The sequence below is a fragment of the Balearica regulorum genome, chromosome 3, assembly GCF_011004875.1.
Source record: "Balearica regulorum gibbericeps isolate bBalReg1 chromosome 3, bBalReg1.pri, whole genome shotgun sequence".
Taxonomy (NCBI): Eukaryota; Metazoa; Chordata; class Aves; order Gruiformes; family Gruidae; genus Balearica; species Balearica regulorum.
The window spans coordinates 98,847,726-98,873,256 of NC_046186.1; the positions used below are offsets into that span (position 1 = coordinate 98,847,726).

Consider the following 25,531-nt stretch of genomic DNA (forward strand, 5'->3'; position numbering starts at 1 on the left):
TTTATTCTTGATTTTGCTTAATTGAAAAGCTGGTGACTCGTGGATGGCCAAGGCTTTTCTCACATCCTTACGCAGCACTGTCTGCCAGTTAGCTGTGCCATCCAGATTGTGTCCGTGAGCACACAATAAAGGTCTCCTTCCCCTGGGGTAGCTTCTTTTACAAGAAGCAACAGTTCCCACCTCTCACTGAGATCCAGATTTAGAAACACAATCCCAGAGGATCTGTATGAGGAACCTGATGGGGCAGAGTCTTGTGTGGAGCCACACTGTCAGTTTGTCTCATCACAGTTTGCATAGATCTGCAGAGCTGGTTTTGGATTATTATACCTCAAGATACAACACGCAGATGGAAGTGACATTTTCTCAATGCCGGTTTGGTTTCCAGCATTGTTCTGAAGAACATTCACACTCAGACCTTCAGGTGAAGAGGTTCCCCCATGTTTGCTCAAAGCAAGCCTTCTCCTTGCCTTTGTCTGTACATTCCTAGACATTTTATAATCCAAGCTCTGACACAAGCTATCTGGAAGCAATGGCCACAGAAAGGGCCTGCCTGCCAATGTGTCCTGACTAATGCAAGAGAACAAATCCTCCATTGTTGCCCAAGTGCCATATGTCAATACAATAAAATCACTGTCTTCTGTACTCAAGGTTACATTTGTTTATGATTACAATGTTTATTTCTTGCTGTGAGACTGTAACTGTGCATGCTCTTTCTTCTGTTAAAATACATTTTTCCACCCCCACCCTGTTAATCCTTCTCCCGCCCCCCACCCACTTCTCAACATGTAGCCAGAGGAGGAAAATTCTCTTGCGTAGCCAGAGGAGGAAAATTCTCTTGCGCGTACGTAAAATAATATCATGTTTCTTTTTTAGAAGTATTAATGAGTGGGTTATAATGGCATGCCTGCAGTGACAACATCTAAATACAAAAAATGTATTTAAGTACTTGCTTTACTTAACTTTAAACAAGTCAAGTAAAGCCAATGTGAACAGCTGTATACTTTTTGTTGGGCTGGGATGCTACTGAAAGCACCACAAAGATCAGGAGACTTAGGTTTCATCCCAGTTTCTCCCACTTTCCCTATAACTGCAGCAAGTCTCTTCTCTTGCTCGTGTCTTCCATCCTGAGACAGAAAATACCATGTGATATTTTTTCCAGAGTGCTCTGAAACACAAGGATGGGTCAATTCAAATACATTATCAGTGGAGCTCAAGATGTCTGTGGTGCTCCAAAGTTTGCAGTGTGCTGGCCTTTCCACTTAAAAGACAGAGTCTCTATATGGGAGAAGAACATTGCTTTTCAAGTTTCCATCATGGAAGAGTCTTTTTACAATTTGGTGGCACCCACCAGAGCCCTGCAGACAGGCACATCAGAGGAAGCTGCAGAAACCTTCCTCCATGGGCTGCTCTGCCCAGCCCTCAGACCTGCTCCTGCCCTTGGGCTCACTCTCCACCGAGAGGATGTGGCTGCAATCTCACTGCTTACTAAGCATCATTTTCCTTTAAATAACACAATGCTGTAATACAAAAGCGAGGCAAATCAGCACATCCCAACCCTCCCCCCTGCCCTCGGTGCTTGTAAGAGAGTTAAACCTGTAAGAAGTGCGCTCTAGTGCAATCAGCTGCTCCAGAAAGGATGCAGGATGCAGTACTGTCAACACCTGCACCAGTGAAAATCTACCCTCCATTAGACTCCTGCCAGAGCAATAATAAAAAGTTTTCTGCAGTTTCCCATGGGAGCGATAAGTCTCACCTCCCTGGAGTGTTTTTTGATAAAAGCCTGACGGGTCAGGATGAATGAAGGTAGCCGCCAGGTTCCACCCAGTCTCACAATATATACTTTGTCTAATATGCTGTAGAGCAATACAACCTATAATATATCTAAAATAAATATTTGGCTAATTAAGCAATTATGCTGAAAGGTTCCCCTATCTTTATTATACTAGAAAGAAATGCATAAATCACCTGATGCTATATCTCTGAAGAAATTTCCTCTAACTGGGGCACTGGGAAGTGATTTTCAGTTTGCAAGTTGGAATAAAGGAGAGGAAGGAAAGGTGGTAGGTTTAAAAAAAAAAAACCCACACCAAAACATAACAAAACCCACAAACAGACAACAACATTAATTGTTTGCTCATACTACAAAGATTTCTAACAGGTCAAATGCGGCTGCATATAAAAGGACAGGTGCACTGCAGCTCTGAGGGATCTTTTAATAAAGATAACATCTTTACTAGAAAGGAACAAAGTTCATCATTTCCTGTTAAAGATGCCCATGCAATACCAGTGTAACTTAAATAATCGTAGCTAAATATTGACTCTTTGTGGAACAGCTTTCATTCCTGAACTCTGCACATGATGTACTCATGTAACACAAGACTGCGCCGCACCAACTGTCAGACAAGAGTCTTTATGCGGAAGCAGGATAAAATTATGAGTCCTTGTCTGCCTTGGCTTTTTCTGCCTCCGTTTACAAGGAAAAATTGAATCACAGTTTAAAAGAAAGATACTACTCTGGATAATTTGCTTGGATATGGGTAAGAAAATACTCAGCAACTACATTTCTATTTTTCCTGCCTAGGTATTGACATAAAACTTACTAACTAAGGAGGTAGGGCAGGCAGAAACAAATGACAACACAGAAACACAGAAGACTGATCCAAACTCTTCAAAGGCTTTGTGAATAATAAAATATCCAACGTTTGCTTTTAGAAATGTTAAACTCCTGAGGAGCTAGGGAACTGTGACCTATGCAGATATCACTATTAATTTGCACCACTTTGTCTGATGACTTTGTTCTGATCATGCAGTTAAATTCACATCTAGAAAGACATGAACTTAGAGATAAGAAGGGATATGAATCTAGACTTACAATAGGTTGGAATACGTAACCTTATTGCGCTAGGAAACAAAACAAGAAGCATGGCACACTAAGCATGGCTTTTGGTTGCTAGTCAAAAGTAACAAGATCTATATCTGGTGGTGTCTCATTCCCATATCTTAATTCTCCACTCTGGCTTTCTTATTTTCAGATGGCATTGCCTTTCCTGTTGTCTGCTGTTCTGATTTTCAAAACTATCTTTGAAATTAGTGCTTCTCTAAGATTGATTTTTTACTCATTTATTATTTAAATATAGGCTGTTTCTGCTGATTTTTTTCCTTCTATACTGCCATTTATTTATCACCTCATGAGCAGTCTTGAGCCATCCTATCCTTTATTTCCTCTTGTTTTGCCTTGTGCAGGATCACAGTTTCTGTATTGGATCATTCTGCCTTGTGTTGCTTATTTTTCACAATGAGGCAAACTGACAGTCAAAAAGGTAGCTAGTTTTGAGTTAGTCAAATTTCATCTTCTCTTTGCATTTCTAGGGGTTGGTTTTGTTTTTTTTCATTCAATATACTCCTGGATTCCAGTGTCATACCAATCATTTAAATAACTGTACAATACGTATTTATTAATCTAATAACTGAAGAAACCCCCCTCTAGAGGAAACCTACATACAGGATTATTGTCAGGATTTGTTCTGTTGCAGAGATTTGGAGATTACATGACTTAGTCAAAGAATATGAATGCTAGCCTCTATAATTTTCCAGGTCAATGCTGGGCAAAGTTAACTATAAGGAAGCAGTATTCTAACACACTGTTTTTAACCATCAGATATTTGGGCAATAGTCCTTTTTGTTAGATTTATGCTGGTCAGAAGTGTTAAAAGAACAAGAAATTGTAGCTATTAGTGAAAAATGCAAACTATGCAGTCTTGCTTATATCTTATTTTAGAGAGCTTTAATGCAATTAGCCAGTGCAACAGTAGGGTAAACAAAGTCACCAAACGCATGCAAATTAAGACCAGAGATACAGGTAAGAGGCAATATAAATTCAAGCATTGAATCACAGCACAGAAGAAGAGAAGTGGGTCAGAGGTATTTGTGGTCCATTTATTCATTAACTGTACTGTCCTTAAATGATGAAAATATGGGTAAAAGGTACAAATAAATTGGCAATGAAAAGCATGGCTTTGTTTTGAACAGAACAGAGATTGTCTTGCTCTGTTGAACTTCAGTTCATTCATACAATCGTATTCGAATTCACCGTTAAACAGCTAGGACCATGATGGGATCTATTGACTGCTGTTCCCAAAACATAGCCTTTTTGTAACTATGTGCAGTACATCAAAGCTGTGGACAGGAAAATGGTGCCATTGAAGACGATTTCAACATATATATGTATAAGGATTGTTCTCGTATAAAACCAGAGAATAATTAGTTTGAAAAGCTAGAGGGGAAAAAAAAAAATGTCCCTTTAATTTTCCAACATGATCTAAGAGGCACCCTTCAACCCTCATTAGACCACACTCAGGGGCATGTAACTGCAGGCCATTTACAAAATCACTGAGTCAAGAGTTTTGTTAGAAAAGAAACAACACTGGAATTGAAAAGAATTAGCTTATGGACTTAATTCAAAAATTTCCAACGCTCTTTACTGTGGAGAAAAAAAATGTATGGAAATGCATTAACCATGAATAAAGTGCATTAGCCATGAATATGAAACTCCTCACCTTGCCTTTTCTGTGCAGGTAATATGCAATCTTTGTTTAACAATTTGGAAAGACTCATAGATCATTTATGCAGAGCATACTGTTAGGAGGAGCTGAGGATATTCTTAATAAGATCGAAATTTCTTGGCACTTCGTAAGAGTGCTTGTCTTAGTTTATCCCACTCCAGCCAAGAACCAAGGTAAACATTTCAAGATAAAAAAAATATCTAATGTTCCAAATAACAGCATGTAGGATCCCAAACCATGAGGAAACAGTCTGATTGCTGGTGACTTTGCCGAGCAGAAAAAACCCAACAAAACCACCCATTAAAAAAAGCATTTGAAGCTTCATATTAAAATATCTCACATTACACAGTAGTCACTTGCTCTGCTTATCTTCCTGTTGTAATTAATAAATGTAGAACTGTTTTGAGGTTTCAGAACATTCAACAATTTTCATTATTAACACAGCAAATAATTAGGAAACAAAGGCAAACTGCAGCATAAATAAGCAAGAGTAACTCTATTCCTGGCAGTTCCAGAGCCACAGTTTCAATGTTTACACTCAGTCTGTTCCCCGAACACTCACGTATTTGACATATCTCTTGGGAATTTATCGAGCTGATGGATTATTACTTTCTGATGTTGAAACAATTGATTATTTTCTACATATTAATGTACTGTTGCTACACAGTTCTTGCCAACATCTTACATGGCATAGTACATACTAAAACAAATTGCCATTTGCAATGTTGTTAGTTTATTAAGAACGGTTTTCTGAAGTTTAGAGAACTGCAAGAAGGCTGCAAAAAGGTAATAATTTCCATAAAATTGTCCTGCACACAACAGAAAGGAGAAATCAGTGGATCCTAATGGAAGAAGGGCCAAGTTGTACTGTCATTGACCTCGCTGTAAATCAGTTTTCTGACTTAAAGTCAGCTATTTCAGATTTGTACTCCACGCAGCTGAATACCTGGGAATGATAAAATACAGAAAACTAAGCAAATCTTGCTTAAAGGATTTGATCTTAATTTGAAAACACATGGAATTTAGGACATACAGGTATGACTATTTTAGATTACTTCCTCTTCCTTTCACTAAGGTACCCATCATATTTTTTCAGGTACCAAAAAGAGAAGAGTTAAGAGGGGACCAATCCAGCTGTTATAAATAATTATGGAATAGTACAATCCCAAAGTTCAAAAGCCTTGAATTAAATTCAAAGGTAGGTACTGAAACTGTTTTCAATGTATATTCATTACTGGGATGGAAAAATGAAAGTTTTGCTTTCACTTGTCAACATTTCTGTGCTTCATTGATCCAACCTGCAACTTCAGTCTACACATTTAAGATAATGTTAGAGCTCCTACATGAGTACTAAGGGGGGGGGGAGGGGAGTAATTGCTTACTTAATTTCACCGATATTATCAGCAAATTGCAAAGGATAAACTGAGCCTCCATTTGAACTATCTTCCATTCAGTTGCAAAAAATAAACCAAACCCTTATTATTGTTTAAATGGCCTTTTATATGGAATACGTTACACGCAATTCCTGACTTTGCATGAGCCAAAACAGGTGTTTCTGGTAGAACACAGGAGAGCTCCTACCACCAGCAATTCAGGTGCAGATGTAAACGATCAAATAAAAATTTGATCAATCTATTCTCAAGGCATTAATACTTTTCTCAAATAGGACTTTGTTTCTTATATAATTGAATGGCATGCTTCAGTGTAAGTAAGCCCAATATCAGCTTTCGCATCTTAGTAGAAATTCTAACTAAGCTTATGTATTTCAGGAGGTTGGATGAAGCAATCGACACATCAGGCCTGTTTCAGTTAAATACTCACCTAGTAATTTTATTTCCCCATATTGCAAAAACAGGTTTGCTTTGCAAAAATTTAATCGCAGCAGAGTTGCCCACAAAACTACACCCACCATGCTCTACTCCATATTCCCACGCTTTTTAATATTTGTCATATTTCATCTTTTAATGCAGTCCTAATGAGAGCATATTGGAACACCACAGAACCAGGCTCGTAAGTATGTGGTCTTGAAATAAAACATGGAACAGAAGGAGCATTGTATTACAGCCTCTGTTAATGTTATAATGGTTGAGAGATTTCCAACATGTTGGCAGCGTCAGGACAAACCAATTTAATAAATTATTAACACTAATCAAACATTTTTATGATGGCAGTCAAAACTTCCTTGGCAGTTAAGGTTAATTCTGTTGAAGTTTGACAAAGATGTGACTGTTTGATGGAAACCATGTTTAAAACTACAGCCTCCTTCAAATCAAAACCTTGCACTGCACTGAGAAGAAACGGTTAAGCACCACGTCTCGAAGTGCATAAAGAAACAGCAAAGGCAGGGCTATAGCCTCCATCGCAGCGCAAGAGCTGACGAATGGTAGTGAAACGTAAATTGATTACAGCGTATATAATATGCCTGCCACTACTTGGGAAAGGCTAGAGAGAGAGACTGTTATCGGGAAGAGATAAAGCTTGGGCTGTTGAGGGAAGAGTGCTAAATCAATATACAAATAAAATCTAGGAATTCCAGGCGCTTGACAAGAGGGGTAGAGAGAAAAATAAGGAAATCTGCCAGTTTTGATGTATTAAACTTTGGAGAAAAGGTATTTTAAAACATCCTTTCACTCGAAAGGCAACTAACAATAACACCACCGGACAACGCCACATTCTCCCTCCAACTCCTCTAGCCCTGCCAGCTACTTGAAATCCAGCACAGCAGAAGCTAATGAGGGGTATGGATTAACAATACAATGTTTCTCAGGCCTTTCTTGGGCCTCCCCTGGGGCACCCACAGTCTATACATCATCAATCTACTGCAAATTGATGTAGTCAGCCTGTGACAAGGGTCAGGTTTCCAGGACCAGCTACCAGGCATGATCTAGTCATTTTGAGTTATCAAGACAAAGCTCTGTTCCGCTGAGCTCCAGCCATATAAAATCCACAGTTCCCCAGGCTTTCAGTGAGCTGAAATCAAATCATAGAGCCCTCTCTGTTCTCCTCTACGCCCACTAAGAAACCAGCTCACCTTTCTGAAGTGACACTTGTTGTTATTTTGCGCTCTCTTACAGATGATACCATCTCAGAAACTTCAGGCTCACAAACAAGAAAAACATATACTAACCAATCAGTTTTTTATTATTAATAATTCATATTCTTGTTTATTATATGCTAATTATTTCTGATCACATAAATATAATAACAAGAAAAACACATATATATTTATTTTCAATATATGAGAGCAATGAAGAAGAGAAAAAGGTACTTGCTGATGCAGGTTTCTAAATAAGAAATAAGTTTCATTGGAGTACCAAAACTTTTTGTTTGACCACAATATTTTTCTTGAATAATCACACGTGGGATCTTGCTTTTATCCAACAACTCATGTGCCACAGCTTTTCCAAATACTCTGTGGATTAGTTTGATACACGCATATTTGTGCTAACGCTCCCTTAGCTTAGTGGAAGTCAGTGGATTTCCATGCAAGCTTGGTGGCAAGCGTGCCTTGGCTCACAGCACCGCAGCCCTGCCAGCTGCACCTAAATGCATCCGTTCAGATGGGAAGAGACACAAGGAACCAAGTGTACAACGCACTGAGAAAAGCGAGATGTTCTGTCAGCAGGATACGCGCAGCCCAAACTAAAGTAGATTTAAATCACCAGAAAGACCCATATTAATTTCAATGGTTTTGATGGCACCCATATTTCTACAGCAACTGCAGCAGGTAAAATTTACATAATCTATTTATAGGTTTAGGACCACCTAAAATTACAATTAATAGTTCTTCCTGAAGGTAACTGTTGAACTGCCTCAGAAGAATTAAAAAAAAAAAAAAACAAAAAAACAAAAAAACAAACCAAACAACAAACCCAACAAGCTACCATATAAAAAAAAAAATTGGATTATTGGATCCCAGCTACCTAAAATAGGGCAGATTTCCGAGGCTTTCAATATACTCAAGTTAACTTTAAGTATTCACAACTACTTGTGGTCCAATACAGGTCTCAACTACCAGTAGAAAAAGGGGGTTTTATTCATGAAAAAACTTAAATGAAATTCAATCTACTTGTTACTTATAATATTTGTATGACCATATCCCATTAATATATTTTAGAATGTGTATGTCCAGAAAAGAATCCTTGCAAACATTACTTTGGCATCTGTTAACAAAAAGCAAATCCTCAAATTAATTTTGTGTTTTGTCTGCTCTCAATGGACAACAAACTTTGAAAAGTAGGCAAGAGAACTGAGCAAGCCACTTGTGGTATGACCATCTGATGAACATTTGCTCATATTTATTCATGCAAGCATTCTGGAATTTCTCTGTCATGGACAGTCTTCCAAACACAACGTCATGCATATGAATGGACAAGAAAAGCAAATAAAAAGATGCACTAATACCTTTGAAGTAACTTTGTGGCTTTTATCTGATGGATGCTTGTAAATACTTTGTTTCATTATTCACACTGCCAGAAAACTTCTACGGGGGAGAAAAAAAAAAATCCTCTAAATTGCCAGGCAACCTCTGTTCTGATTTTCCACTAGCCCCTTTGGGCAATAATGTGGCTTGAGTAAGTTTCTAAAACAGAACTATGTGTAGACATTCAAAAATTAGGCTTGTTCTCAAGAAGTTTCTGTGATCTCTCACAATGACCTCCTGCCACTGGACTAGCCAGTGATGACAAGATCTTCTTTTTATTATACTAGTGAACTTTTACGTCAATTGGGATGTAACCAAGACTGCGATATTTTTGCGAGAGGTTGCAAGGGACTCTGAGGGAACACTTGGGGGACCTGTATCCAATCCATGGTCTGCAGCAGGTAGCCACTACATACACCTTGTTGAAGAATCAATACTTAAACCTTTTAAGGTTCCCAAAAAGGCAAGCTCTTTAACCTACATTTATTTACCTAATTTTTTTTACATATGTTTGTCTGGGTGGGTGTGTGCACATTCATCTTTAAGTGCCTGTGTAGCGCTTTAGGCACATATCCCATCAGTTAAAAGCAAAGTCTCAATTTAAGCTAATATGAATGAAAGTTTGGACAGAGGATGATTGCAGCTCTTTCTTCTAGTATATTACCACTTATAAGTGATTTTACCTAATAATTTCACCAGTCTTTTGATTTATATTCTATGCTACAGACAAAACATGCATTCACATTATGATAGCTGATTACTGTTAGTGATATTATATGGAGCATTTTTAGAACAGCTGATAATAAAAAATGAACACATGTTTTGGAAGTAAGCATCAGCACCTTATAGAAATGCAAGTTCACCGGAAGTGATCTGTAAGTTTAAGTAGCCTTCTATTTATTTTTTCAGTTGTTAAAAACCACAAGGAGGAACAAATTTTCTCTTCAGTGGAAGTACATGCAAAGATGTGCTAGTGATTTAAAAAAAAAGAAAAAAAGAGACCCTTTAGAAATGGCTTACAGAAGTCACATTAGTTATCCATCTAAGTACTTGACTATGTCTATCATTAAGATATGCCAGAGGAAAAAAAATATGTAGGTGTGTTTCGATTTGTGGATGCAACTGGTGGCCCGTTCAAATTCTGCCTGGACACGGAAGCCCTCGGAAAATACGTCCCCTGAACAGGCTGTGCGCTGCTGACCTCCATTTAAAATCCCTGCTGCAGCTTCACTACTGCTGAGAGTGCTTGCTGGCTTTGATCAGTAGTGAAGGATCGAGGCTAAAATCCTGATTCACATCTGGAGGAAATTTAAATCATCACCCAGACATGAAATTTTACTTATCATACCTGATAATGGAGCACATCAGCACCAACCACTTCCCCCACCTAGAACATTTGCTTCCACTGCTCCTCCCAAGTGCAACAACCCCTCCTACCTAACTACTCCATGCAGGAGCCAGAAATCTTACAGCAGCTATTCCCCTTGGAGGGAAACTGCTAAAAATCTAGCCTCTGACCCCAAACCAGGCTGCTCTAGTACAGGCCAAAGGCTGGCTCTGGTCTGACTGCTCTCTCCATCTACAGAGATATTACTGCTCTCTTCTTCCTATGCTAAAACCAAACAGTATTCAGTGCAAGTCAGCTTTTTTAGCAATAATAAAATCAGAGTGCTTTGCCCATGCAGCATACTGAAGAGAAACTTCTAACGCCGTTTACATGAAAGTTCCCTATTCCCCTCCCAGAACAATGCTGCTCCTCTTCCCACTTTAAAGGCTCCCGCCCTTCTTTGCCTCTCTTCCCGCCTATCTCTATTTGGCTGCTTTTCCAAGGGCAGACAAGAGCTCCATGCAATTCTCTGAATCTCTTATTTTCAGAGAACAAAATACCTTCCCCCATCTAAGAGAACTGACGCACTCTGCTGGCTTCGAACTTTAAAAATATCTCTCTGCTGAAGCAGCTGTTGAATAATTTATATTTCTTAGAACCGAGCTGAGTATATGTACATTTTTGCTTTGATATATATGGTATAGCTGTTTTTCCTTCCTTTCCATTACCATCTTCTTTTTCACTTAAAATTTCAATGTAGGAAATTCTGAAGACTTCAGAGTCTGGGAAAATGATTTGGGTTTTGGGAGCGAGAAGGGGAGTGCAATTTGTTTGTGAGTTGTTTTTTTTAATGAAAGGAAAAAATCCTGAACAGCTTGCAATTAGCAGCTCTGAAAAGTTATAGTTTCTTCAATGGCACACAGCATGCCAAGTAAACCTACAAGAGATTCCTTAGTTTAACACGCCCGGAGCTGGATACAGTTCCTCTAAATCAAAGCACAGCTCACACTAACAGTTGCAGTATGTTAGTGGCTGGATGGTTGCTTTGTGAAGAATTATAAAGTGACACAGCAGTCTGGTTGAAAAAAACACACACCACGCTTTGATGTTTTTAACCACTGACTTCAAGAGGACCAACAGAGACCTTCCTGCTTTTATTGCAGCCTCTCTATCATCCCTCCCCCTGCTCCCTCCCTCCGCTCCCACTGTTAGATCGGGGACTGTTATCTTTCAGTCACTTTGTAAGCTTGACTTGTTTACAGACTGAATGTCTCTGTTTATAGGCCTATATCAGAGAACAAACAGGGCAAGTGCAACTTCCTAGGATCTGAAATGCGATGCTTTTTCCTCTTGGGCAAGCAGGAGTGGCAAGGGAGGGGGGGAAAGGAAGGGGAGAAGAGAAATCCTGTAATTGTCCTGCTCTTTGTCCCTCTTCCCTCCAGGTTAAATGTACACACCTGTATGGTACCAAGGTATTTTAGATGATCCAGTTGCTTAAATGGTAGCTTACCAAAACTCCATGAAAATGCACAGCAATTGCTTCTAAAAACTAGGTCCGCTTCAGAATCTCATCCGCCAACAGTAAAATCAATGCTAAATAAAGGCTTCTCTCAACTGCCTATTTTTAAATTTTTATATTATAGATCCATTTAGATGTTCATTTGGGGAACCTTAAAAGCTTATATCACATTTTACTGGGGACATTTAAAGGGTGTCAATGGGGCAATTATAAGCATACACACTGTAATGATGAAATTTTAGAAACCATTAATGGTACAATTTTTGGATATTCCTTCTTATCTTGAATAATATTTTACCTCAGACATAACCCCAGTCCAGTCAATAAGAAAAGTCCTTAATAAGGTACTCAAATGACATGAGAGACAGTTTGCTTATATTGCTAATGGCAGATTTCTTTTTGGTTCTCCATAACATTCAGGTTATAAACATCTCAGAGGAGGTATGGTTTTGTCCTTACTAAGGGTGTCTTACTTTTACACTGGCTATTTCAATTGTAGGATTCATTTTCATAGGTTTCTGGTTTCGAAAGGCTTGCTTTTGCACAAACGCACACTTGGAAAGACAAGGGGGTTTTAAGGAGGGTACAAAGAGGCATGTCACATTTGCTCTTACAGTACTCTATGGTGAAACACTGGGCCAGCAAGTTCGGAGCTAGCTAGGCTTTCTCTTGTAGGTTGGTCACCAAAAGAGACCGGAAAGCTTTTGAACAACAACAAAAAATCCCTTCAAAAAACAACACAAAATAAAACAAAAAGCCCCAAACCAAACACCCCCTCAACACCCACCCCCCCCCCCCCCCCCCCCCGAAAAAAATCTAGAAAGTTAATTCTTCAAGCACAACCCCTTCCAAATATAACAAGACAGAAAAGGAAAGATTTTACACATGGATCTTCCCACAAAGTTGCCTCCATGCAGGAGGGACCTTAGGCACTGGTGCTTGGTTAGACACAGCCCAGTTACTCTGTGAGTAGCAGCAGTGCCCAGTTCCCACTGAGTCCTCCCATCCACTGAGACCTGCCTGCTCCTTGTTCCTCACCACTGCCTCACCTCCTCACTCACTTCCTTCACCTCAGAAGTCAGAGCCAGCCAGGTCTGCACTGGGGCTCTCTGGTCCCCATCATCCCCTCCAACAGGCTCAGCAGCACCCCAGCAGAAGAGCAAGCCCATCTCCCTCCGGGGATACGACTGTACCTCCCCGCTTCCCACTGACGATCACATGCCTTTGCAGACCACAGGCAGGAGCAAATGCTGCCTGCACACATCTCTGCTGTGCAAAGAGGCAGAGTGCCCAGTGCAGGCTGTGCCAGCTCAAATGGCTGAACTTCTGAAAGAAAAGTGAGAATTTGGTCTCCATTAGAGTTCAGGTACAACTTCATCAGTTTAAACACAGCACCCAATTACACATTACCTAAATGTGTCCTGGTGCTACTCTGCCTGCTGTTAACAGCAGAGTTGTTCCTCCTTAGCTCGCCTAGCATGAAGACATCCAAGGGCACTGACCTTTTAGTTTTCTCCCACAGCAGCAGATTTCTGCTGCAGAGACCCCCCAGTGTCCTCCCATGGGCGGCCAACCCCACCAACGTGACACATCTTCCTTCCACTTTCAGGTCCTGCCTTGCAGGAGGTGCAGGCTTGTGCCCTTGTCTGGCATTTCACACCTACAGGGCTGCTGCAGCACAGACTGCTGAATGCACTGTGTGAGATGTGGGCTTCTTCCTCTGCGGTCTTCTTACTCTGGAAGCTGCGGATAACAGCAAACTCAGTACACGCCGCTCCTGCCAAAAAGCGAGCGGCCAGCGAGGAGACAAACCAACCCTTCAAAGAGCGCCAAAGCCTCCCAGCACAGCTCAGCGTAAAGGGAAGGCAGAGATTTGTGGCCGCTCTGTTTTGTTTTAAACTAAACTGTTTGGGCCATCCATACCCCTCTTCCAATTTTTGGTCTCATCTGAGGAAAACAGAGGAAATTAAACTATATGAGTAGAAGGTGGGTTTTAATCACAACCACTTTTCCCTCCCTAGAGACCAAAAAACATATACTTGAATTAATGGACTCTTTCCATTAATCACAAAGGGCCTATGATAAATGCAAGAGAAGTTAGGTTTTCCTCATCACGCATAAACTTCCTCCAGCTCTCTTCAGCAGTTTCACATGGGGATGATGAAGCCATTTAGCCTAAAGACCTGGCTTGAATCCTGGACCAGAATTCACATACATGTTAATTTCTGGTTTTGACATTGAGATGTCATTAACTCTTCTTCTGTCCCTTTTTACATGCTCCTCCTTTAAGATGGCTGAAAAAAACACTTTAATGCTCAGTTCCAAGTACAGAAGTGGGGCTAAATTTGAAACACATGCCTCTCTTCAGCATGGCCTGCCAGGAACTGTGGATGACACTTCCCCCCCCACTCAATATTGTCAGATCCCATTCTGACACGTGTAATTCTGTCTGCACTAAAGGCACTAAATTTTATGTTATGGATTCTACTACACAGGAAAGACCTAGCTACAATGCAACAGGATGCTTAGCCCTTTTTGCAGCTCTGGTCTTTACCATGGAAGGCTGTGGCAAATCAGACACTTAAACTTTTTCTGCCATGTCAGAAATTAAAATCTCAGCCAGAGATGAGACAATTGCTCCTCATGGGTCTAAGGATAATCAAGACTGAACTTGAAGGTATGAAACTATGTGAGATTTAGACACATTCACAAAGTGAATATAAATGCATGAATACACCTATCTAGCTTTCAGAATAAAGACAATGAACATTTTCAGTCCTCAGATAGTATACTAAACAGATAGTATTCAACGAGCATCATTCCTGTAGCTAATAAGAGCTCAAGGCATCTCATAGATGGACAAGGAAATTCACATGTAAGCCTCCATCTTTCCCCACTCATTCCGACAAATTCTAGCTGGAATGCCTTTCCACGTGAAGTATTACACTCTAGTCCCTGTGGGAATTACTGCCTCTCTGAAAGTACTAAGATGCAGGTATAAGTATCAGCATCCACTGAAGAACCAGAAAAGTCCCAGAGCGGATACATCTCACAGAGGGTAAAGGTATGTGACTTAGGGTTGTGTTTGAGCCGGGTGGGCAGGCTGACTGAACATGGGCTTCCTGAACTCACCTCCTGGTGACACCACAAAATATCATTCCCCCCTGCCCCCCAAGCTACTTCTGTATGCCTGAGCAGTATGCACCACAAAGTAGGGCTCGCAGGCAATCATGTTTCTAGAGCATATAATCACGTCACAAAAAGTATAATTTTCTTTATTGTATGATTTCCTGAGCTACGTTGCCCTATGAAATCCAGCACAAACAGAGAGAACCTAGGACTTGGGACGTTTTCCTGAAAGCTCAGGTGCCAACTGTTATTTGTGTTCCTGTGTGTATATCTACAGCGATATTCAAGATTGCGGAGAGGATCAAAGCTTTGACTCCACTGGTGGGAAAGAGCTGACAGGGCACCAGGTATCAGGGCTGCAGGTTCCTTTCCAAATAATGCCACTTATCTGTCCTGAGACATGATTTGTTCCCACATCTTGTGGGCCAAAGCAGTACGAGCTCTAGAGCAGGGACCCCCCTCCCCCCAACTACAGCTCTATACAGTGCCTGGGACTCCACGGCTCTATTACAATGAAAGCACTAATTAACAGCCCGAGCAGCCTTTGTGCAACGGTTGCCAAGCCAAGTTCTTCGCCTTGCACTGAATCATTTGCCCTGCTTAGCTTTTTAAGTCTAAGTTCATCATTTGCTGCAATGTACTAAGTTATATCATAGAGATTTTAGAGGCACAACTCCCCTCCACAAGTTGCTTTTGAACAATAACAAGCCATCATATGCTTGTTCCTGTGCTCTGATGAGCTTTGAACTTTAATAAATGATTAATCCTATTTAGAAGTAACTTAACACTGCCTTAACGGCATCTTTCCATGAGTGTCACTTTGACATCCTCTGTTGTGTGCATTCATTGCAACTTTCACACGCTGTAAATTAAGAACATTTACACATGCAATTAGTGTTAAATAAATGCCTGAAGAACTCCTTGGGGATTAAGCAATTAGATGGCATCATGGAGTACCCTTTGTACTTAATGCTTATGAAGAAAATCATCTACCCGTTTTGCACAAATTGCATACTGGGGTAACCATTGTACTGGCAGGAAGTGCTCGGCTAAATTGTCAAATGCAGCCTTGAGTTCATACACGCCGCCTTGTCCCCAGCTCTCCCATCCCTCCCCCACTGACTTAAAAGAGAAATTAATATAGATAAATTTGTGACAAAGATAGTACTTTATTATTAAATTACTCCCTCCATAAAAAAATCCCATACGATTTAAGAACTTGAATTTTTAATGCCATAGTTAAATTATAAAAAACTCTGTCTAGAAGAAAAAAATACAGCTATGTACACACAGGCCATTTGAACAGCCAGTGACAATAGAGACTTAACTCTTTCATATCCGATACTTATTTTATGATGCATGAAAACTGTAGTCAGTATATGTGGCAAAGTACGCAAGCAGTCTTAGAAGGAGAAATACTTGGCACGCTAGAGTGCCTTGCAAGTGGGAGCACGTATTTTATGTATACATCATGCACATACACCTAAAGCATACTGAAAATAACACCAATCATTTGCCCTGCAAGTATATGGCTGGTACTCACCAAAATGATTTGGTTTTGGTTAAAGACCAAAATTAACGTGTTGAGAGAGAAAAGGACAATGAATTTTTATGCCTTGAAGTTCAAGGTTAAAGTGAATCCAATTCACTCTCATTAACACCCATCACTCACAGGCCGCCTGGAGAAGAGGGGACATCTCACCGCGATAAAATTGTGCCAAGCGCATGGACTTAGGCACAAACAAGCAAGAGATGGGCACGAAAAAGAAGCAGCTTTGAGAACAGAGTGAAGTTTGAAGTTACACCCTGAGCTCTTAAGTCAGCAAAACCAGAAAACCCATGTGCTGACACAAGGACAGGGGTCCCCCCTCATGGCACCATGTCCTCCACCCTACCAAAACGAACCACTGCTCGCAGAGGTCACCCCCAAAGCCACACACCCTCCTTACAAAGAAGCCCATTGTAACCACAAGCTTCCCAAAGCTGGTTAGTGCTGGGATACAATGAAGGTGGTGTAAGACATGAACTAGCTGAAGCTGCATTTCACAAGAGAAAAAAAGACCCTGTTTGCAGGGGAGCAGGATTAATGCCAAGCATTAAAAAAAAAAAAAAAAAGAAAAAAAATCGGAACAAAAAACCCCAACAAATCACCAAACCCCAAACAACATAAAACAGCTGCAGGGAAGTTGTTTTTCCACTTGACGCAGCCTGTAAAAAAAAAAAAAAAAGGGTACCTCTGTGGATGCGAAGTCATCCCCTGCAAGAAATCCCAAACTAAGAGTGCCAGCGCCACCTTCTTGTCAAGGAATTTAGTGGCAGGCTCTTCAAACGGCGACCCGCGACGGCTAGTTGTGCCGAAACCCGCAGGGGTTTCTGGCTGGTGCCCCAGAAGACACTCGGTTTGCACCGGCGGGCAGGGGCAGACGGGTCCCGCATCCCGGCCCAGCCCCGCATCCTGCCGAGAGGAGCCGGCCGGAGCCGCAGCACGCCCCGGGGCCAGCTCCCGCTCCCGCTCCCCTCTGCGGGGACAGGCACAAAGTATTTTTACAAAGAGTGCAGCTTAGAACTCATGGGAAGCCATTTAAAACTAGACAGAACCCAGCCTCCTCCTAAAAGGTGCATTATTTTTCCTGATTTTTTTTTTTTTTAAGACAGTCTTTCTACTAGAAAAAAATAAAGGGAGTTTTCTTCTGTTATTTTCTTGGATGTAAAAAACGCGTTTTCCCCAGTAACTTTGTTCTATCAGAAGCAAAATGTTTCTTCCATACAAACAATTTTTTTTTCATACGTAAATATTCCTACAGCAAGACTTTAAAACAACCCAAGAGTTTTGCTGGTGTTAAAAAGATTTTAGTCATATTTGAGTCTGGTAGAACGCCATATTTGGGGGATACCAAGTTTTATATCCTTCTCCCCTCAGAACCAGCAACTCCATGCGCTGTTAAATCAGCGATGGGAAGACTAAACCAGCCATCAGCTCCCTGGAAGAGAGGCTAAGCTCCTTGCTAATGAACCATTCAGCCCACCAAGGACCCATTGGGAAACCCATCTCCTCTTCCTGCCTCGAAAGACTCATGGCTGCGGTTGGTGATTTTGTCTGCGTGAAATGAACTAGCAACACAAAAAATATTACATCTCTCCAAGAATTTTGGGGTTATGAAGTGTGCCAAATGGATGTCCTCAGAACTCAAACGCTCTGGTGAGTTACAGACAGCACAGAGCTGGTGTCAGCAGAGAGGAAGCTTTGTTTTGTTGCCTTGAAGTACATTAAATATGACGTGAAAAGACATAGTCCTCAGAGTGTGACAATGAAGTTCTGAGCCTCTCCAGTTTACTTCTCTGAAGCAACTGTCACCGACAGGTTCTTCTGATGCTATCTACAATTATTTTTTTTTTAAAAATCTAATTCCCTGAACCATTTTGGGTGATCTGATCATTAAGTACATATACCATCGACATAATTTCACTTCAGCAACCAGATAGCACAAGTAATAGCCTACACATTTTCACACATTCCTTTTTTCCAGTTTCCACCTGGGATAGATGTGGAAACAATAAAGTCCCAAAGAAAAACATGAAATGTTTCTGTTCCGAGTGTAACACTAATTGGGAAACATAGTCTGAAGAGATTTTCTTTTCCAATACAGTTTTGCATCAGATGATTCAGATAAATACTGCTGGATACTCATATGAAAAATAAGGTCCTGAACATTTCAAGACTTGGTCTCCCCTGCAGTCCTGAGGTTAGAAGTGGAGTAACAACAACTGCAAAATGATGTGACCTTTTAATTTCATCCTGGAATCTGGAGCTTGCCTGTCCCCGCTGCATGGATTGAAGACATTCGACGAGCGAGGAAGAGAAGAAGCAGAATCAAAAGGAAGTATGTGCTGAGGTTACATACACATCCATGCTTATGCAGGGAAAAATACAGATTTCCTAGGGTAAATAAGTTTTTTATTGTACTTCATAGCAGAGTTGACCGCACGTGACATTAAAAAAATCTGTCTCTCACCTATACACCAAACCCATACTATCTTCCTATGAATTTAAGCAACTTCAGCAAAGCTGTTAGAGTGAGGAGTCTACCTTCTGTTCTTAGAGCCCACTGAGATTGCAGCCAGATTGTCAATGCTACATTTTTATACATTTAAAACTTTCATATACATACATGCAGCCCTGCAACTAGTTGTTAACTACAGAGGCAGAAAAAATGCGAAAGGAAAAATAAAAAGGCAAAGATAGAAGACATTTGAAGGAACACAAGAACAACAGCTGAGAATTTGTCAAATAAAAGAGACTATTTTCAACTTTTGAAAACTCTTGAAAATGTTGATTATTGTTGTGAAATATGACTGTATTTCACATCCCCCACCTTGCTCTCAGGAACATTCAGTCCTAATACATTTAACTGCATAAGAAGAAATATCAGTTAAAGCTCTCCAGCGAGCGTGCACGCATGCCTTCCCTGGGACTCCTCAGCAACTGGCTGCAATACGCGTTTCCCTTGCATAACACGGACTAGGAGTAGCCACAAGGCGATGGCCAAGGTAAATTCACGCAGTACAACCTGGAACAGCACGGCTAGACCCAGTGCTACATCAAAAGTGGAGCAGCACTGGTACTCCCGAATGACTGGTGGGGTGCTGGGGGAAGGTGCTGACCCTCCTCTCTCCCAGTCCTGCTGTCGCTCCCTGCTCACCCTGTATCACCCTCCCCAGCTCTGGGGGAGATGTCCCTGGAGGCAGCTGCACTCCTGGGGAGCTCCTTCTCCCTACCTGGAGGATTGCTCCCATGGCAAAAGCTGAAGCCTGCCTCAACCCTGCCCATTTCCTGCTAAGAGCCTGTATACATACATATATGTATAATATTTATATATTTAATATCAGTTACAGGGAAGACAGGGCAGTCTTTCAAACTTGCCATATGTCAACATACTGTACAAACAGGAAGCGGCACTGCAGCAACAGGTCATTAAAAAGGCTGCAGACCAACCAAGAATCAGGAGAGTAATCTGAAAAATGGGGGGCGGCGGGGGAAAATCAGGCCTTTTCCACCGCCACGGTTGGCATATCCTAAATCTCACATAGTTTCGTACCCTCACAGAATAGAGATGTGTGTTTCAGGGAACTACCTGAGCAAGCAGCGTTATAAATAATCACGTATTTTCAAGCTGCTTTTTCCCATACCGCCCTCTCCATCGCTTAATTGCCTCTGCTCTTTTGCTCTCTCCTTGATACACACAGAGCTGCTACAGAGGGTGGTAAGAGGATGGGGAGAGAGACTCAGAAAGCTGTTTTCTCTCCTTTGGTAGGAGCCTTTCCATGCAGAGGCACCCTGAAAGCAGTAACCTGCCGTCCCCTCCTTGCAGGCTTTAATCCCTTCCCTCTCCCCGCCTTCCACCTTGAAATGACATTATAAGGAAAGTCACAACCTATTCGTTTCTCAAAAAGCTGATGAGGGATAGCTAAGATCGGCTGGCAGCTAGAGGGAATCCAAGGGGGCAGGAAAAAAAAAAAAGAAAAAAAAAAGGCAAAGCTCTGACTCACCCAAGTTCTTGTTCATTACAGAAAGTACCCACTATAAGAGACAGAAAAGCCCAGCATTTGCAGTATTGCTGTGAGCGCTCTCATCTAGAAAGGATCCTCATTAATATTTCCTATCACAACAGCCAGCTGAAGGTGATATATTCTAGTTTACCAGTAACATCTGAATGGCAGCTCTTTCTTTTTTTTTTTTTCCTTCTAAAAAGTAAAATTAAAACCACCCTCCTTCCCCTGAGTATTCTCAATCCAAGCCGTCCCAATGCAGCATGAGTATCCACACAACCGGCTATGTTTTTTAACATCTGCTTTTCATTTTCTTAACAGGAAACCAACACAATTTCCATGACAAAGGAGGATTCTGGTGTTATACTCTCATTTATCTGTCATGTGTACACTTGGCAGCATTTGATCTTTATTCTCTAGACGCTTAAGAAATAATCTAGGAATTATTGCTTCTTGACAATACAAACAAATAAGGCTATCTATAAATAAACCGCAGCGAGGACCTGGGGGGGGGGGGGGGTGTGGGAGGATCTCTTCGCACCCACAGAGGGACTGCCTCGGGGCTAGTTCTTGTTTATTTTTTGGCCATCGCTGGCGATCAGGAGGTCACCCTCCTTTCTGAGCCTTTTTGTGCAAGCCTGCGTGCAGGGAAGAGGAGCCCTCATGCAAAGCACCCCCAAAGAAATTGGCTGACTTTTTTCGCCTGCCTTCTTGCCAGTCTCCTTGACGAGGCGCAGGGTTTTGGTGGCAGCGGGGCAGGCGGGAGGTGACATCCCAGCAGGCGGCACGGCCCCCGCCGCCCCCTCCCCGTACCTGCGGCACTGCAGCCGGGCTTCACTTGCCAACTGCTGCTCAGCAAGGGAAGAAAAGATTTTGTGTGAGCTGTTTAACCTTATCCGCACTTTATGAATTTCAGTCGGAAAACCCAGGAAGTGTAATATTCTTTAAAGAAATCACGGGCACAAAACCTTTGTTTAGTTTGTGCTATACTCATGTAGGGCATTCTCGCTAGCACCCACCAGATGCTGCTTAACTATTTTTTTCCCTTCCTTTTTTTCTTTTAAATTTTACCATTCGTAGCATCTCCCCATGGCTATTCTTGTTTGCCTTGGGCCTGATCCAAGCAGCTATGGGAAGAAACAGCCAGGACGCCTATTGACTTCTATAAAAGTTGAATCAGGGCCACGGGCAGTAATGGATACAATCCACAGAGACTTTTTTGAAGGCTCTGAAATTAATATCAGCCCCTTGATTTACACGTTACTAATACAGCAGGTATGTTTTAAAAAAGGACAACCTTTCTTTTTTGCTCTCTTGCCTTCTACGTGAAAATGTTGCTCATTATAGATACAGAAACCTTCAGATTCCATCAAAGAGAAGTTTTATAAGGAAATCATTTTAAGATAGAAAATTAAAGACAGTAGTTAAAATTGTTCCAGTTTAACATCTTCGCTGTCAAGTTATGAGATTGACCCTGCAAATGCTTCATCACAGCTGGGATTTTCTTGGAAGTAAAGAGCACAAATCAGTTGAGTGCATGTTCCAAAGTCATTTATAGCCAGATGCAATCAAAATAAAATGGCATATTGCCTACCTCCCTGTGGCATTCAGAGGCGGTAGGTGTCTCGGATTTCTATACAGTTAATGAGAGTTAGGAGCCTCAGTATAGAAGCTCAAGCAGCCTTTGAACAAGGAGACACAACTGACATAAGTGTGCTCAGCATGCAGCTACTTGAAACCGCCCAAGAGAAAATGCTGAATGTGAGGCATTGCCCCAGATATTTCCCCCTCCCAGGGTTTCTGCCCTTCACTCCTCACTTCAGCAAGATTTTTCTTTCCCTATTTGAGGTCAGCAGCATAGGACATCTCTTCACAAAAGACTCTGCCTTGTATTTTAAAATTCTCAAGCAGAGGTTACCCTTTTAAACGATGTTTGGTACCACAAGCCATGTTTACTGTAATAACCGGGCGGTTGGAGCATTATCCTGGGAAGTGGGAACCTGGGATCTAGGTCTCTTTCAGCCTGGGGTTGTCCAAATATGTGAACCATCAAAAACTGGCCAGACAGATTAAGTGCCCAAATGAGAGCACTATTCAGACATAGACCAACAATAGCCCTGTTTTTATATACAAACTTATTTATATTCATCTTACTTCAGCTCATTTCCTTATTAAAAAAAGCTATTTTTGTCCAAACAGACCTGCTTGAGGTTTGCCAAACCATAACAATTGAATTGTTTTAAAGCAGAGATTTGATGCCAGAGGTGGTCTTAAAAAAAAATTTTAAAAAATTAAAATTACAAGAAACCCCTCATTTTGTAACTTCCCTAAAAATAGACAAACAAAAGGCTTAATCAACTTGGGCCATTAAAAAAAAAAAGCGTGCCTTGGCTCAAGGAATCAACCTCACCCTTCAAGGGTGAAAACAAGCAAGCTCATTCAGGATTTGCATTTATATTTAAGTTAATAGAAGAAAAAACTCAAAAGAAAATGGAAAAGAGTAGTTCTAAGTGTTAGTTTTTCCTTCTCTTCATGTTTGTTAGTCACACAAGCAAGGTCACTGAATCTTCTGAGTATTTCTATTAGTAAATGCTCAATAGTATAAATAAGTGATACGTAGTTTGGCCCACAGATAGCATAGCAAAGACATCTGGAGAAAAAAAAATTCCTTGCAAGCATATATATTAGTATTTGTGCCTTTATCAGCATGCCTATCATGTTAAAATTCATCCAGACAAACAGCTGGTATTGTGTGGGGAGAACAGTAGAGAAGACCTAAAAAGAGTTAGAAGGGTATGACCAATTAAAGAAGAAAAAAAACCCCAAACCCTTTTTAACTTCTTCTGGTATTTTCTTTGCATTATTTACATATCCTTTTTATTACTTAAAATAATATTCAGCAGTTGAAATATGCCATACAGAAAGAACTAGATAAAATAGATGGAAAGTGACATTACCTGAGAAGCAGTTTTCTATTTAAACACTTTTATTATTTACAGGAAATATTATATTTTTGACTGTCCACCAGGAAAATTTTAACAAGATATGCAGTTTTAGGTGAATCCAAGTCAAGATATTTCAGCTGTCAAGAAGCAACAATTTATTTAGGGTCAGTTCAGCAATAATTTGCCCCTGAGATGCCACAATGATTCATGGAAAACTATAGCTTGGATGTCTCTTGCTGTTTGCCTCCATGGGCTGGCTCCATACTAGATTTCACCTCCAATGACCTCCACAGTCTTCCCTTTAGCTGAATCCTAAGTAGAGGATGATGGAATTCCTACAGACACAGTATATTATGGGAAATGCAGTCCAGCTGTGAAGAATGAGCCACAGAAAGTGACTTCTAGTTAGTACTCCAGGCTTGTTTTCCTTTCTCTCAAGCCTCACACATCTCAGCCATTTTTCGCCTGACCAAATTAAGTTAATTTTCACCTATTAGTAAAATGATTAAGTAGCCTGGCTGGGTTAAAAATAAGTCTGTCCATACTGACTGCTCTTCTAACCCAAGCTTTATCTTCCTTCTATGGCCATTTTTAGTAGTCTCTGCAAACGGCACAGCTGGGGATCTTGGTTTTGAAAACAAAGATGGCACTTTACACCATTATTTCTGTCTTAGTCTAGCCTTATAATCTTTGTGTTCATTGGCTTGGTACAAGTGCTGCCATTAACAGCAGTTCTGCAGTGCATTTATCCCTTAGGACCGTGCAAGTGGAGTTCCTGGTAGGGCTACTAATGGATGGTGAAGCAAAAAGAATGAAGGATCCATCCCATAGGTTCCTCCACGTCCCAATACTTGTGCTTTTACACAGTAGATAAATTGCACTAGGTCTAGTCTAATAAACAGAAACTTGGAATAAAAGCGGGCCTAGAGTATCATTCCACTCTCCTGTCTCTGTCCGCTGCCAAAGCAAGTATTACATCAGTTATTATAGGTGCATACGTGTGCACGCACTCTCCACACACATTCACAAATGTACCTTTATATAGGGAATGTATGACCATATGTATGTGTGTATGGAAAACCAACTCAGTTAGCATGTGGCTCACAGACAGCCTTTCCTGCCATCTAACTACAGCTATAAATGAATCATAACTCCAGCAAAAATTTCTGCTTTCAGACTCATGGAAAATGTTATGTTATTCTTGGCTTGTGTCAAAGAAAATCAGGGTGATAAAAGAGTGGGTACAGTAAGGTCCAAGTTCATCTGCATTTTCATCTGTACACATCTTTTGAGATCTCTCTGGGTTCTGTTTACTTTCATAGACTCAAGAAGCATATTTTATGTTTATTTTTATGTTTATATTTATTTTGTTTTATCACGCTACAGATGTAGAGAACCCATTTAGGAGTGTGCATTTTATATTATTTACATATAGTAAGTATAATGAGTTACAATTTGGTTCTATGCTCTGCATAAATATTCATCAGTCAGACTATAAAAGCAGCAAGTTTTAGCAAATTATATAAAACCCTTGCTATTTTACTTTATTTTTGCACCATTCTTCATCCATACTCAAAGGAGGGAACTTAATCCTTAAGGAAAGTCTATGTGACAGGAAAATTACCCATAGCTTTTCACTTTGCTGGCATAAGAATGAATTTCAACAATTAAAAGAAATAGCTTTCTAATCTATCCCATCACCCGTACTCTAGACAAAGATTCCTCAACAGTGCTGCCATCCAGAGGAGAAAAGACACATAAAGGGCAGACAACTTTAAGAAAATGAGAAGTCTTGTCTTGCCCACAAGATCTTTGTCCACGATGATGCTTCCTCCAAAACAAACTCAAAAGAAACTCTAGTACAATGTTTCTGTTACTGAATTATATACCACTCCTTCATCCAGCAGTCTAGCCAGACTGCACATTCAGTGCTGGCTCTCTCTGCCATCATTTCACAAATCCAAAATACTGAAGACAAAAGCTTGGCAAGACAGAAGAATTAGATCCAAATACTCCAGAATCTGGGGAAATAAAAATATGAGATGTGTAGCTATGACATGGGCTAATGCACTCTTCTTG

General features: G+C 40.7%; 1 long non-coding RNA gene across 3 annotated transcripts; it reads left to right on the top strand.

Moving 5' to 3' along the window:
• Positions 1-2,359: 2,359 nt before the first annotated feature.
• On the top strand, positions 2,360-24,363 carry LOC142601089 (uncharacterized). Of its 3 annotated transcripts, none has more exons than XR_012834691.1 (4): positions 2,360-2,537; positions 5,659-5,760; positions 16,635-19,508; positions 20,829-24,363. It is a non-coding gene; the product is annotated as an uncharacterized LOC142601089 (long non-coding RNA). The 3 variants fall into 3 exon arrangements; XR_012834690.1 differs by having other exon boundaries at positions 17,881-19,508; XR_012834692.1 differs by having other exon boundaries at positions 17,881-18,902.
• Positions 24,364-25,531: the final 1,168 nt, after the last annotated feature.